A 12,872-nucleotide genomic window follows, 5' to 3' on the forward strand; every position below is an offset into this window, starting at 1 on the left:
CCACAGTTCACAAAAATGGGGCGTCCTGGAACCTTTTACCATGTGGAAAGGATGGCAGTTAAGGACATGTAGAAATTGTACCATACGCCTTTCACAAGAACTGACTATAAATGACCAACTAAATAACTTACCTAAGCGACCTTAGGCACCATGGATGAAATAAGACGAAGTAACAAAAAATGCATTAATCTGAATCTATGACGTCAATGAAGGGTCTGCCAAATCCACAGACCACATAGTACAAGAATTGCTGGGTCACCCAAGGAGTAAATCTGCCTGGATTTCCCCAGGACTGGCATTTGCAACGCTGTGAGAGCAGGAAAAGACTAGGAGATAAACACTTGGATATCACAAACTCAACAACCCCAGCACCACGATCACTTGTCCATAGTCTATCAAGACACCGAGATGCCCAACCCTACATTTTATGACCAACCATAACAATATATCTAAAAGAAAGTGGCCATATACAAAACGTACAGTCATTTATGCCAAGGACGGGTTAATTAACATTTTATAAAAGAAATATTTTCACACCCAGTTTAGATTCCTGCCCATGAAACAGCAAGCATGAAAAGTGCCCTCAGAGGCTAATGGAAGAGCCCCGGTTAGGGAACAAAGGATCTTTTCAGCAAACTTTAAATTCTCTCCCGATAACAATCTGAGATCAAACGCCTGCCGTTCAGGCCCAAGATCAATGCAATGAATTTAGTCTTCTGGCAGACGTAATAAAAAAGAAAAAAGATTAAAAAAGGAAAATGTTGATATCTGACCCAAATTTCATCCCCTTCCTTTTTTCACGCTGCCTCGTGTTGTCTTAACCGTCTTGACGTTGTAAACTGAAATACTACAGCCCAGCGTGAGGCCAAGCCATGGAAAACCCTCATTTTTATACAGAAGAACAATACTATCAATGTCCTATCAGACGGAGGCAGCAATATTGGCGAAACGCGGCATCTGCCCCATATGGAGAGTTCACTCAATACCCAAGGCATAGTTTACTAAGTTTTGGAGATACTCTAGGGCATTATTTTAAGAGTGTGCGCTAACCGAGCGGGTGCATTCCTGGTTCACAGTCTTCCATCTGAGATTTTTGCAGGCTTTAGGACGGGGTATTGGAGGGGCCATTATCTGGTTATTACAAGCTTGGCAGTGGTTTCTGAATAGCGTTGCATCCCTGCTCTCTGCAGCCTTCGATATCACAGCATAGACTGATCAGAGGGCAATGTGCCTACTGCAGTCATGCCCTTGGCAAAACCTCAAAGACCCAATTTAGAAACGTCATATTTTTTTCCCCTTTATGGTGAAACATAGGAATGGACTCCAGTTGCATATTATCAGGTTCTAGGCATCCGAGCCATCGACCACTGTTTGTGCCCATTCTGCATTCACTAAAACTGGGCTACAAGCCACCAGGGCTGCCAACATGAAGCAAGTCGCCAAGGCTAGGGTTGGTGGTGGGGGCAGGGAGAAATGCCTGTCTGTGCTGACTTTGCTGGGATAGCTGGCACTTATCACCTCTCGCAGGCATCCTCCAACAGACTGATCTGTCTATTCTTCATTAAGCAAATGCGCCGGGAAGGGAATGAGCACATAATAGCCATTTGATTTGCTGAGAGATATTTTGCATATTGGTTTGTCGCTGATAGCGAAATTTCATCAGCGTCTTTTTTTCATGGTTTAAAAATGGAATTACTCGGCCGGTCACTGAAATGTAGAGAAATGGGAGAGCTCAAACCATTACACACAATCTCTCGCTATTATTATTAGATTGTAACAAGGGAGGGGAGGGAAATAGGTGGCAATATATGTTACAGTGATGGCATCCCGGGAGTTAAATCCCACCGACAAGACCCAATTAAACTCCTTGTAGGGGAATACTATCCATGATCAGCCATACAGTCACGTATTAACACGGGAGATGAAGAATTATGGCTGAAGGTGATAAGAGTCTCCGGGGATATCTTGGCATTTCTATAGGGGAAAAGAAGATAAAATGAAATGTAAAAGGAGGAGACCGAGCCAAATCTAGATACGAGGCATAAGGAAAGCAAATTGGAGAAGATTTCTCCCACAATAAAACTGAAAATATTAAAGAGGTATTCCCGTTTCCAAGATCCTATCCCAATATGTAGTAGGTGTAATAATAATAATGTTAGAAAATATCTCCAATTATAAATGTTGTGTAGTTCTCCTGATTAACTATGTCGATTACCACATGTCCAGGGTATTGCAGTAGTTTAGATATTTTTGGTTACGACCACTAGCAGTCACTATGAGTGGTCGTAACCATGGAAACGTAAAGTACTGCAATGCCCTGCACAAGAGGTAAGCTACATAGCTAATCAGGGTGCACTTTAGGGTCGCATCTTTCAATACCAGGCTAGAACACAGCTCCTTCCACACCAAAAGTGTCACGCTTCCTCACGAATAATCAATGACCCCCCCACCCCGATGTATGAAGAGAGGTAGCGACCAGATGCGTCTGATCCATAAGGATTCAAATATTGCCAATTTTTGTAAATGCCACCAAATATCCAGATTTGTCAATGAATGCAGAAATCCAATGTGTAAAAGAGGCACAATAATGAGATACTGATGAACATGGGTGAATCTAGGAAGTATAGAACCCAGCAAGTGCCAGATTATCAAATATTCCCATTAATATCAGAAATCATTGGAGGAAATAAAGTATTCTCCATACAGGAGAACACTAGATTTCCTGAATCCCCCGCTTTTTTTTTTGTCTGCTTTCTTTCCAAATTCAGAGCTTTGCCCCTGAACGGTTGTAATAATGTTATGGTGCAGTACAGAGAGTCTTAAAAACCATCGTCAACTCTGCAGAAGAAACTAGCAAGAAGCCGACGCGTCATCTGATCAGGTCAAATCATCCTCTTGTCAGGCTGCTAATTCCCAGCACTTGCAGCTCTCCGCTGCTCACTCAGTGGATTGAGATACAATTTATCCCTAAATCCCGTACTGCAAGCTCTGAAGCGATGGTGTGCAGGAAGCTTCTCGACAGCCTTTATGGAACCACAATCGTCAGCATGCCTGGATAGGCTGTCAAGGCTTCCAAACAGTTGCATATGGGCATAAATGGGGAGAAGACAGATTTTCTGGTGCAATCTTCTGAGGAAATCCAAGCAAATACGGGAGGGAACATGCGAACTCTATGTAGATGGTGGGATTTGATCCCAGAGCTGCAAAGCAACAGTGCTAACCACTGAGCCACCATGTTTTCAAGAAGCCAAAAAGTGACCCAAGTGCCTAAGCAGTAACTCTTCCCGCAACGGGCATCAATAAGATAATGTATCATATGGCAGATTTGTTAGTTTTGAGTCAGGAAAAATTGGTCAACTAACAATCCCTTGCACAAGTTGCAAAAGAAGCCACAACAATTGTCACCCATCGGGGTCGGAATCATCTTGATCAGTACAAGTAACGAGTGGCAGATGGTTAGGGAATGGTAAAGGAGAGGATCCGAACAAAGGATAGGGGGAGAAAGGCTACGGTTCAAAGGAGAAAAGGATTCCAAGTGATTGTCTGAGCGCTTCGTCCAAATTAAAGGCCGAATTAACTTCTTTCAACAGTGAAATAATAAACCGTTTCTAAAATGCTCCTCGTTTATTCACTAAATTAAAAAAAAAAAAGTGGTTTAAAGAGAAAGAATTTCAGGCTGGCAAGTGAAAGACCATGCCATATCAGAACTCAGGCATGCAGACAAGAGCAGGCCGATAAGGAAAGCCGATAACAGAAAATAGTAACACATCCGAACTTTCCCACCAGCCTGGAGATCATGGGAGAAGGATTGCGCTGCCCTCCCCACCTTCGCCACAGCTATCTGCTGCAGCCCTCCTGCGCAGCGCACATACAATGCCACTTAACCCTTAAGTGCCCTGCAGAAGGTAGTTGCACAAAGAGGTCACTAATGGGTTATACACTAAAAAAAAAAAAAAAGTAATGTTTCTAGAAATTTCCATAGGATTGGCTATGCTGCCAAATTAATGACCATGATATTTTGGGACGGGTGCCACAGAGAGATTCATTTCCCTGTTGTGTACAGTGACAGAAAAGCAAACCTTAATTGTGCCACTTGCTGCTCAGGGGTGTGGCTGTGACTAATATACCAGCCCATGCAGAACCAGCTCACAACATGCGCAATCCTACCAGGCAAAAATTCACTATTTGCCCAGTCTTATTTGCCTCTAGGATATCGAATACAGAACGACACCCTGGTGTGCCGCCGTTTTCCAAGCAACAGATCTGAATTTAATCCATCTGCTGCTGAACCATCCATCCTGTCTGTGAACTGATTCATTAAAGCCGAAAAGCCGAACAATTACTATAAATCTGTATCAGCATTTATTCATATGGATTCTCCACCTCTCACGGATGGCGTGTAATAAATTAGTGGCCTCTGAAAAAGGTAACATTATGTACGAAAAATGGACACCTTTGATGTGTATACAAGATGAGGCTATTCAAGATCCACATTTGCAGAGAATATTATCACATACTTGTTAAAAAAAAAAACAAAGTGTTTATCTCTCATTTCCAATATGTTATTCTGATTAGTTGCCATAGGGAGGAAGGAAACGAGGCGCAAGAGCAAATAAATAGGAATCTGTGATTTGCTAAGAAATAAAACCCTTTCCTTGTCTCCCAATCTGCAGGTTGTAGAACACAATGTAGTGATATTTAATGAATTTACCACAGCTGAATAGATCACGGTCTCTCGTTTCGACTGTTGTTTATTTTCCTAAATATTATTAAATAATTATCCTATCTGCGTTTTTTTTTACATACAGAAGGTGGCAAGAATTACTAAAAAAAAAACAAAAAACAGCAAAAATAATCATTCAATAATACTGATAATTACGATATTTGCTCTTTCTTCAATTTATAGATTATTAGAAACTGAATTCCTGACCTTGTGCAATAATATGTAATACTGGTCCTGTAGAAGTCTATGTGGCGCAACTCCTAGGTCTCAAAGTTTTTCTTCAAGTTGTCAGATTCCTTATTGAAGGAGGTGGCCGGCTGCGTCGGATGCCATGTTAGGCTAGGTTCACATTGCGTTAATGGGTGTCTGCTAGCGGACTACCTGCCTACTGGGCATGCAAAAGGTCAGCATATAGGTATGTTCACATGGGGCCTTTTTGCTGCTTTTTACTGTAGTTTTACAGTGCCGTCATGATCAATAAGATTTCTGAAATCTCAAGCACACGTCGTTTGTTTGGTTTTTTTTGTGAGTATATTTTGAGCTCTGTTACATTTTTGCCAAGTCAACTCTTTCAGCATTTCTTCTGCAATGCTTTTCACCTATTCAAATAAAATAGTTAATAACGTGGCCTTGGAGCAGCATGAGACATACTCTGGAGAAGGTGGAACCTGTACTGACCGCAAACCCTGAACTTAACAGCGCAACTAGAAGTTGCCGTGGGGGGTACCTAACACTCCCTAGACCCCTCGACACAGCCTAAAGGTACCGTCACACTGAACGATATCGCTAGCGATCCGTGACGTTGCAGCGTCCTGGCTAGCTATATCATTCAGTTTGACACACGGCAGCGATCAGAATCCTGCTGTGATGTCGTTGGTCGCTGCAGAAAGTCCAGCACTCTATTTCATCGCTGGACTTCCTGCTGACATCGCAATTAGTGCTATGTAACGGATCCGTTAGCACACCCATTGACTGCAATGGATCTCTAGCGTATCGCTAGCGCATGCCATTTTTGGCATGCGCTAGCGATGTCCCGTTAGTTTCGGACGGACCTTAGACGCTGCTTGCAGCGTCCGAGGTCCGTTCCTTGCTAGCGCAGATCGGGTATCTGCGCTAGCGGGATCGCCAAACGCGATCCCTTTTGGGACATTGCGTTAGCGTAATCTGCTAGCGCATGCGCTAAACAGATTGCCCTAACCTGTGAACCTAGCCTTACAAGGTCACATGGAGGAGCATAAACTTGGATCAGTTTGAGTTTTAAAGGGGTTGTCCACTACTGGACAACCCCTTTTTACAAGAGTTCTCCAAGAAAGAAAAAGTTCTAGATTGTTAAGCGTCTGACCGACCCTCAGAAAATTAAACAAGTCAAAAAAGAGCATACTCACCTAATGGACTGGCACTCAGCAGTCACTTGAAATTTGCTATTGTTACAAGACCGCTGCGGTCGATCAGCGGTCACTGATCAGCTGGAGTCTTCACTATTCTATCAAAAAAATTCTGACACATTATCTCACTTTTTACATGTATTTAACACTAACAAGCAAAAAAAAGTACAGAAGTTCTAAGAACAAACAAATCCGGAACTTATCAGAAAGCAGATAATACAGAATCAGATGAGGAAGGAAGAATGGAGGAAGGATTTCCCAGTGCACTCAGCATTTCCTTTGCTCCAACTACCACAAGCGATATCATCTGGATAGTGATTATTCGATAATACTGAGCAAATATGTTGTGAGCCCAAAGGCCGTTCATACAGTACGAGGCTACAGTAAAAGGATATAGATGTGCATCGCTTCTCTGGAACGTCAGGCTCTTCAGCTGTTGACACTACAACTCTCAGCAAGTAGTAGAAATCAGGGATGGTTGAGAGTTGCAGTATATGAGCAGCTGGTGTGGTTGCAGGTCGTTGATCTGCAGTAGATTTGTGTGAGAATATAGAAAAATCTAGGGAAAATATTCTCAGATTTGCTTCAAACACTGTGACCCTGAGCAGTCCGGAGATTAGTGAACTCTTAGGAATGAAGGGGAAGCTCCCCCCCCCCCCACACACACCCAAAGTGACTGATATAAGCAGATAATGGCCGGTCCTCGCCCTCTTCAGAGACTGTCAGTTCCTCCATAGGCCATGACCCTGAATTCATCTTCACATTAGACTGAGGAGAGCCAGGATCCAGCAGGCAGATGCTTCCTATCAAGCCCTTGGGAGCATAAATGAGGCTCCTCCGCTTGTAAAACAAGGGCCTGATGTTTATCAATCACTCTACAATTAAGGGTCTGGGGGAGAGGTATTATCAGAGGATGAACTACTCCTGCCAAACCCTGCAGAGAGGGGTCAGAGGCTTCTGATCTGCTTCCATGGCTGATGAAGAAGCAGCAGCACTGGCCTACCTGCCTACTGGGCATGCAAAAGGGCAGCATATAGGTATGTTCACATGGGGCCTTTTTGCTGCTTTTTACTGTAGTTTTACAGTGCCGTCATGATCAATAAGATTTCTGAAATCTCAAGCACACGTCGTTTGTTTGGTTTTTTTTGTGAGTATATTTTGAGCTCTGTTACATTTTTGCCAAGTCAACTCTTTCAGCATTTCTTCTGCAATGCTTTTCACCTATTCAAATAAAATAGTTAATAACGCAAGTAAAAAAAAAAAGACAAAACCGCGTGTATTGTACGCAGCCTTTTTCATCCCACCACTTGGGTTTTTGGTGAAGAAAGAAAAGAAAAAAAAAACACTGCAAAACGCAACGTGTGAACATACCGATACTGTGTACGTTATGATGTACACATCATATCTGTTATGATCTGGTGGCCTTGGAGCAGCATGAGACATACTCTGGAGAAGGTGGAACCTGTACTGACCGCAAACCCTGAACTTAACAGCGCAACTAGAAGTAGCCGTGGGGGGTACCTAACACTCCCTAGACCCCTCAACACAGCCTAAAGGTACCGTCACACTGAACGATATCGCTAGCGATCCGTGACGTTGCAGCGTCCTGGCTAGCGATATCGTTCAGTTTGACACACGGCAGCGATCATAATCCTGCTGTGATGTCGTTGGTCGCTGCAGAAAGTCCAGCACTTTATTTCATCGCTGGACTTCCTGCTGACATCTCTGAATCGGCGTGTGTGACGCCGATTCAGCGATGTCTTCGCTGGTAACCAGGGTAAACATCGGGTTACTAAGCGCAAGGCCGCGCTTAGTAACCCGATGTTTACCCTGGTTACCAGCGTAAAAGTAAAAAAAAAAAAAACTACATACTTACCTTCCGCTGTCTGTCCCTCGGCGCTCTGCTTCTGTGCCCTGTGTAAGCACAGCGGCCGGAAAGCAGAGCGGTGACGTCACCGCTCTGCTTTCCGGCCGCTGTGCTTACACAGGGCAGAGAAGCAGAGCGCCGAGGGACAGACAGCGGAAGGTAAAGGCCTCTTCACAGTAAGCGACGCTGCAGCGATACCGACAACGATCCGGATCGCTGCAGCGTCGCTGGAGAGCTGTCACACAGACAGCTCTCCAGCGACCAACGATCCCGAAGTCCCCGGGTAACCAGGGTAAACATCGGGTTACTAAGCGCAGGGCCGCGCTTAGTAACCCGATGTTTACCCTGGTTACCAGCGTAAAAGTTAAAAAAAACAAACAGTGCATACTTACCTACCGCTGTCTGTCCCCGGCGCTCAGCTTCTCTGCACTCCTCCTGCACTGACTGTGAGCACAGCGGCCGGAAAGCAGAGCGGTGACATCACCGCTCTGCTTTCCGGCTGACCGACGCTCACAGCCAGTGCAGGAGGAGTGCAGAGAAGCTGAACGCCGGGGACAGACAGCGGTAGGTAAGTATGTAGTGTTTGTTTTTTTTTTACTTTTACGCTGGTAGCCAGGGTAAACATCGGGTTACTAAGCGCGGCCCTGCGCTTAGTTACGCGATGTTTACCCTGGTTACCAGTGAAGACATCGCTGGATCGGTGTCACACACGCCGATCCAGCGATGTCCACGGGAGATCCAGCAACGAAATAAAGTTCTGGACTTTGTTCAGCGACCAACGATCTCCCAGCAGGGGCCTGATCGTTGGTCGCTGTCACACATAACGATTTCCTTAACGATATCGTTGCTACGTCACAAAAAGCAACGATATCGTTATGTGTGAAGGTACCTTAAGTATGTAGTGTTTTTTTTTTTTTACTTTTACGCTGGTAACCAGGGTAAACATCGGGTTACTAAGCGCGGCCCTGCGCTTAGTAACCCGATGTTTACCCTGGTTACCGGCATAGTTGGTCGCTGGAGAGCTGTCTGTGTGACAGCTCTCCAGCGACCAAACAGCGATGCTGCAGCGATCCGGATCGTTGTCAGTATCGCTGCAGCGTCGCTTAGTGTGACGGTACCTTAAGAACTAACTACCCCTAAAGACAGAAACAGGAAACCTATCTTGCCTCAGAGAAAATCCCCAAAGGATAGACAGCCCCCCACAAATATTGACTGTGAGAGGAGAGGGAAATAACATACGCAGGAATGAAATCAGGATTTAGCATAGGAGGCCATACTAGCTAAAAAGAAAGAATAGAACAGAGTACTATGCGGTCAGTATTAAAACACTAGAAAATATCCACCACAGAAAATACAAAACACCACATCTGACTAAAAACATGGAGGGTATATCTGCATCTCCAGAGAAATAGCTAGGCTGCAAAAAATCCTTCACAGACTAAGCTGGACAAGACAAAAACATGAAAATGCACAGAACTATAAGGTACACAGCAGGTGGACAGCAAAAACAAAGCCAGGACTTATCTTTGAAGAAAAGCACAGCAAACAGGAGAGACCAGAAGAGATGTGAATCCTCCAAAAACAATGGACAACTGGCACTGACTAAAGGATCAAGCAAGGCTATATAGCCCAGCCCAAATTGCAAAAAATAGATACACCTGATAAATGCTGCGATCCAACTACCGCAGCACTACCACTCATAACCACCGGAGGGAGCCCAAGAGCAGAATTCACAACACATATTGTGACACATAGTAATTTACGTTATGAAGCTGCAACGCGCGAGCATTTGCTTACAGCCGCAGAGTAGCAGGGAATTTTTTTTTAAGGCTTTTATGTTGTACATGTAATTATTATTATTAACAACTTCCTTCAGCTTGATCTCGAGCCATTTAGACGATGGATGAACGCTCTGTAGGGAGATCGATCTTGTACAGGTCTAGATAGGTCCACCAGGGTCTTCTCCGACGTTATCTTGATTGTATCAAGCCATCAGGTTGCTGGTCGTCTTCGTCTTGTTCCTTCTGTTCTTCATCTTGTTCCTTCTATTCTTCCTCCTCGTTTTGTTCCTTCTATTCTTCCTCTTCGTCTTGTTCCTTCTATTCTTCCTCTTCGTCCTGTTCCTTCTATTCTGCCAACCATGATGTCCTTCTCCAGTGATTGCTCTCTTCGTATGATGTACCCTAAGTAGGCAAGTCGTAACTTGGTGCTCCTTACTTCCAGTGACATGTCTGGCTTGAATTTTGTTTCAAAAAAGGTGTAGTAAACTTTACCATGGACATTCAATTTCTGTCAGTGAGTAAAGGTCATATCGTTATGGTGTCTGGACCTGTAATGGTGGAAGATCATACAAGTGCGTATACAGTTGACCAAATGAATCTTCTTCCACCAAATCCACTCGTGTTAATAAAACATCACTTGTATTATATACTATTTAAAATTATATACGGTATGTCAGGCCAGCCACGACAATTCTTAAGTCGTGTCACGCAAGAATCCCTACCTCCACATCATAGAGTCCTTGAATGATAGAGTTGTAATGGACCTCCTGGGTCATCGTGACCTTCCCCCTGCTCAATGCAGGAGTCACTAAATCATCCCAAAAAATATTTAGACTTGAGAGTCCTCAGTGGTTGATACCTTTTAATGGCTAACTGAAAAGATGGTAACAAATTGCAAGCTTTCCAGACTACATACGTCTCTTCATCAGGCAAAGATGCTGAAATGGCTAACACGGTACAAAGATATATTTCTTTCCTGTATCAAAATGGAGGATACCAGAATGTACCGCATCTTTATGAAAATACTGGCTAACACGGTACCAAGATATATTTCTTTCCTGTATCTAAATCATCCCATACAGATGTCTGTCCAGCCTCTGTATAAAGACTTCCATTGAAGGAGTACTCACCACCTCTCGTGGCAACCTGTTCCACTCATTGATTACCCTCATTGTCAATTTTTGTTTTCTAATATCTAATCTGTATCTTCTCCCTTTCAGTTTCACTCCATTGCTTCTCGTGTTTCCATGTGCAAATGAGAATAATGACGTTCCCGCTACACTGTGACAGCCCTTCAGGTATTTGTAGACAGCTATAAAGTCTCCTCTTAGCCTTCTTTTTTGCAAGCTAAACATTCCCAGATCCTGTAACCATTCCTCATAGGACATAGTTTGCAGTCCGCTCACCATCCTGGCAGCTCTTCTATGAAGTTGCTCCAGTAGGAGGACAATAGGGGATAATGACTTCATGTGATCTAGACTCTATACTTCTCTTCATACATCCTAGAACTGTTTGCCTTTTTACTGCTGCATCACACTGTTGACTCATGTGCAGTCTGTGATCTACTAGTGTACCCAAGTCTTTCACACATGTTGTTGCTTAGCGTTTCACCCGGCGTTTCTGCACCACTGATGAAGCCAGATTAAAAGTAAAACTTGTTGGCGGACTTGTGCAATATGTTTCAACAATTGTGGTGACTGTTCCTGGCACAAGTAGGGTGGTAAAGACTTCAGAGACACCATCAGAACAACTAGTGCAGCAAAATGAGAGTTAAGGAATTGTTTTCTCAACTAGACGGCGATATTGGATAAAAAGCACATTAGGGACATTCAGTTTAAATAATATCTAACAAAAGTAATATGAAAATAAAAATATAGAAGTAATGTTTTAATAACAGCAGCGGATATGGTGTAAGAAAGGCAAGATGGACAAATCGATTGTAGGCGGTCCAACAATTATTTTAGGGTGTAGAACATCATGCAGCAAAGATTTCTGCAACTGTCCAGTCCATGTGAATGGGGCTTTCAGATGTATTTATCCATTGCAGAAATTCCTGCAATTAATCTGCTGTGTGTGAATATGTACTTTTGTTTTTCTTTGATAGAAAACTAGTTGAGCAACAAAAGCATAGCCAATTTTGATTGAGAAATGGTATGAGGACCTAAATCAGAGGTTGAGCCTCAGCACCTGCTAAGCCCTTACTCAGTATATCTTGGCTACGGGATAGGATGCCGCTTCATTTATTTTCAACTTATGTATTTATTGACAGAGAGGAAGGAAAATGTATAACAAATATCTGACTTTTCTCAGTAGTCTGTAACAGTCTAGATCAGGGGTGCACAACCTTTTCAAGTGCAAGGGCCAGTTTATCTTGTTGAACTAATCCTGTAATCACATATAAAGGGGTATTTCCTTCTGAGACGTTAAATAAATTCTACTTACAGGATTCTTCCTGCCACTGATCAGCGCTCTAATGATGCTTCACACGGACTTAATGAGAATTTAGAAATCGATTCTTCACCAAAATCAACATCAAAACCACCTCTTTTAACAAAATTCTTCTAATTGTTTTTAATGGGGGAAAAAGCCTCCGAGCATGCACACAATGCTGTTTTCTTTACAATATTTTGAGCATTTCCAAATAAAAAAATCATTTTTTTTTTATTCTCTACATTGTAGAGATTTGGGTTCCTGAACTGCACCAGAAATTATAATTACATTTCTTGCAGAATTTACGCTACTCAAGTGGTGTAACTTTTGATTAATTTTTCAGATGGGTCTCGAAACGCTCCGTCCCAGGTTCACAAACATTGGTGAAATTGCCAGGGTCTGGCGTAAAAATGGCAAAAGTCACAGAATTTTTACAAAATTTCAAGGTGTTTTATGCTAAAATTCGGGCATATTTTAATGAATCGGACCCAAAGTATATTAGAAAGTTGTAAAACTTCTTGTTGTGCACAATTAATACTTCCTTTTCTTATTAATACAAGTATAAAACTTTTGAAAGGGGGTAAACCATCCCCAAACGCTGCTGGTAGCTACATCCTAAGATTTATTTCCTTGCCAGGGACACTAACCTGGTAATAACCACATCTCCCCGGCCTCTATGGCCTTAT

General features: G+C 43.1%; 1 protein-coding gene across 2 annotated transcripts in view; it reads right to left on the bottom strand.

The window, feature by feature from the left end:
- ZFPM1 (zinc finger protein, FOG family member 1) overlaps window positions 1–12,872 on the bottom strand; it is a 120,783-nt gene that overhangs the window by 52,574 nt on the left and 55,337 nt on the right. The window contains exon 1 of one of the 2 annotated variants that reach the window (XM_069739387.1): window positions 6,109–6,223. The exons of the other annotated variant lie outside the window; for it this stretch is intronic. The gene's annotated coding sequence lies outside the window, so the exon portion shown is untranslated. Of the gene's footprint in view, window positions 1–6,108; window positions 6,224–12,872 lie in introns of those variants that run through there. 2 annotated transcript variants of the gene reach the window in all.

Source organism: Ranitomeya imitator, chromosome 9, assembly GCF_032444005.1.
Source record: "Ranitomeya imitator isolate aRanImi1 chromosome 9, aRanImi1.pri, whole genome shotgun sequence".
Classification (NCBI taxonomy): Eukaryota; Metazoa; Chordata; class Amphibia; order Anura; family Dendrobatidae; genus Ranitomeya; species Ranitomeya imitator.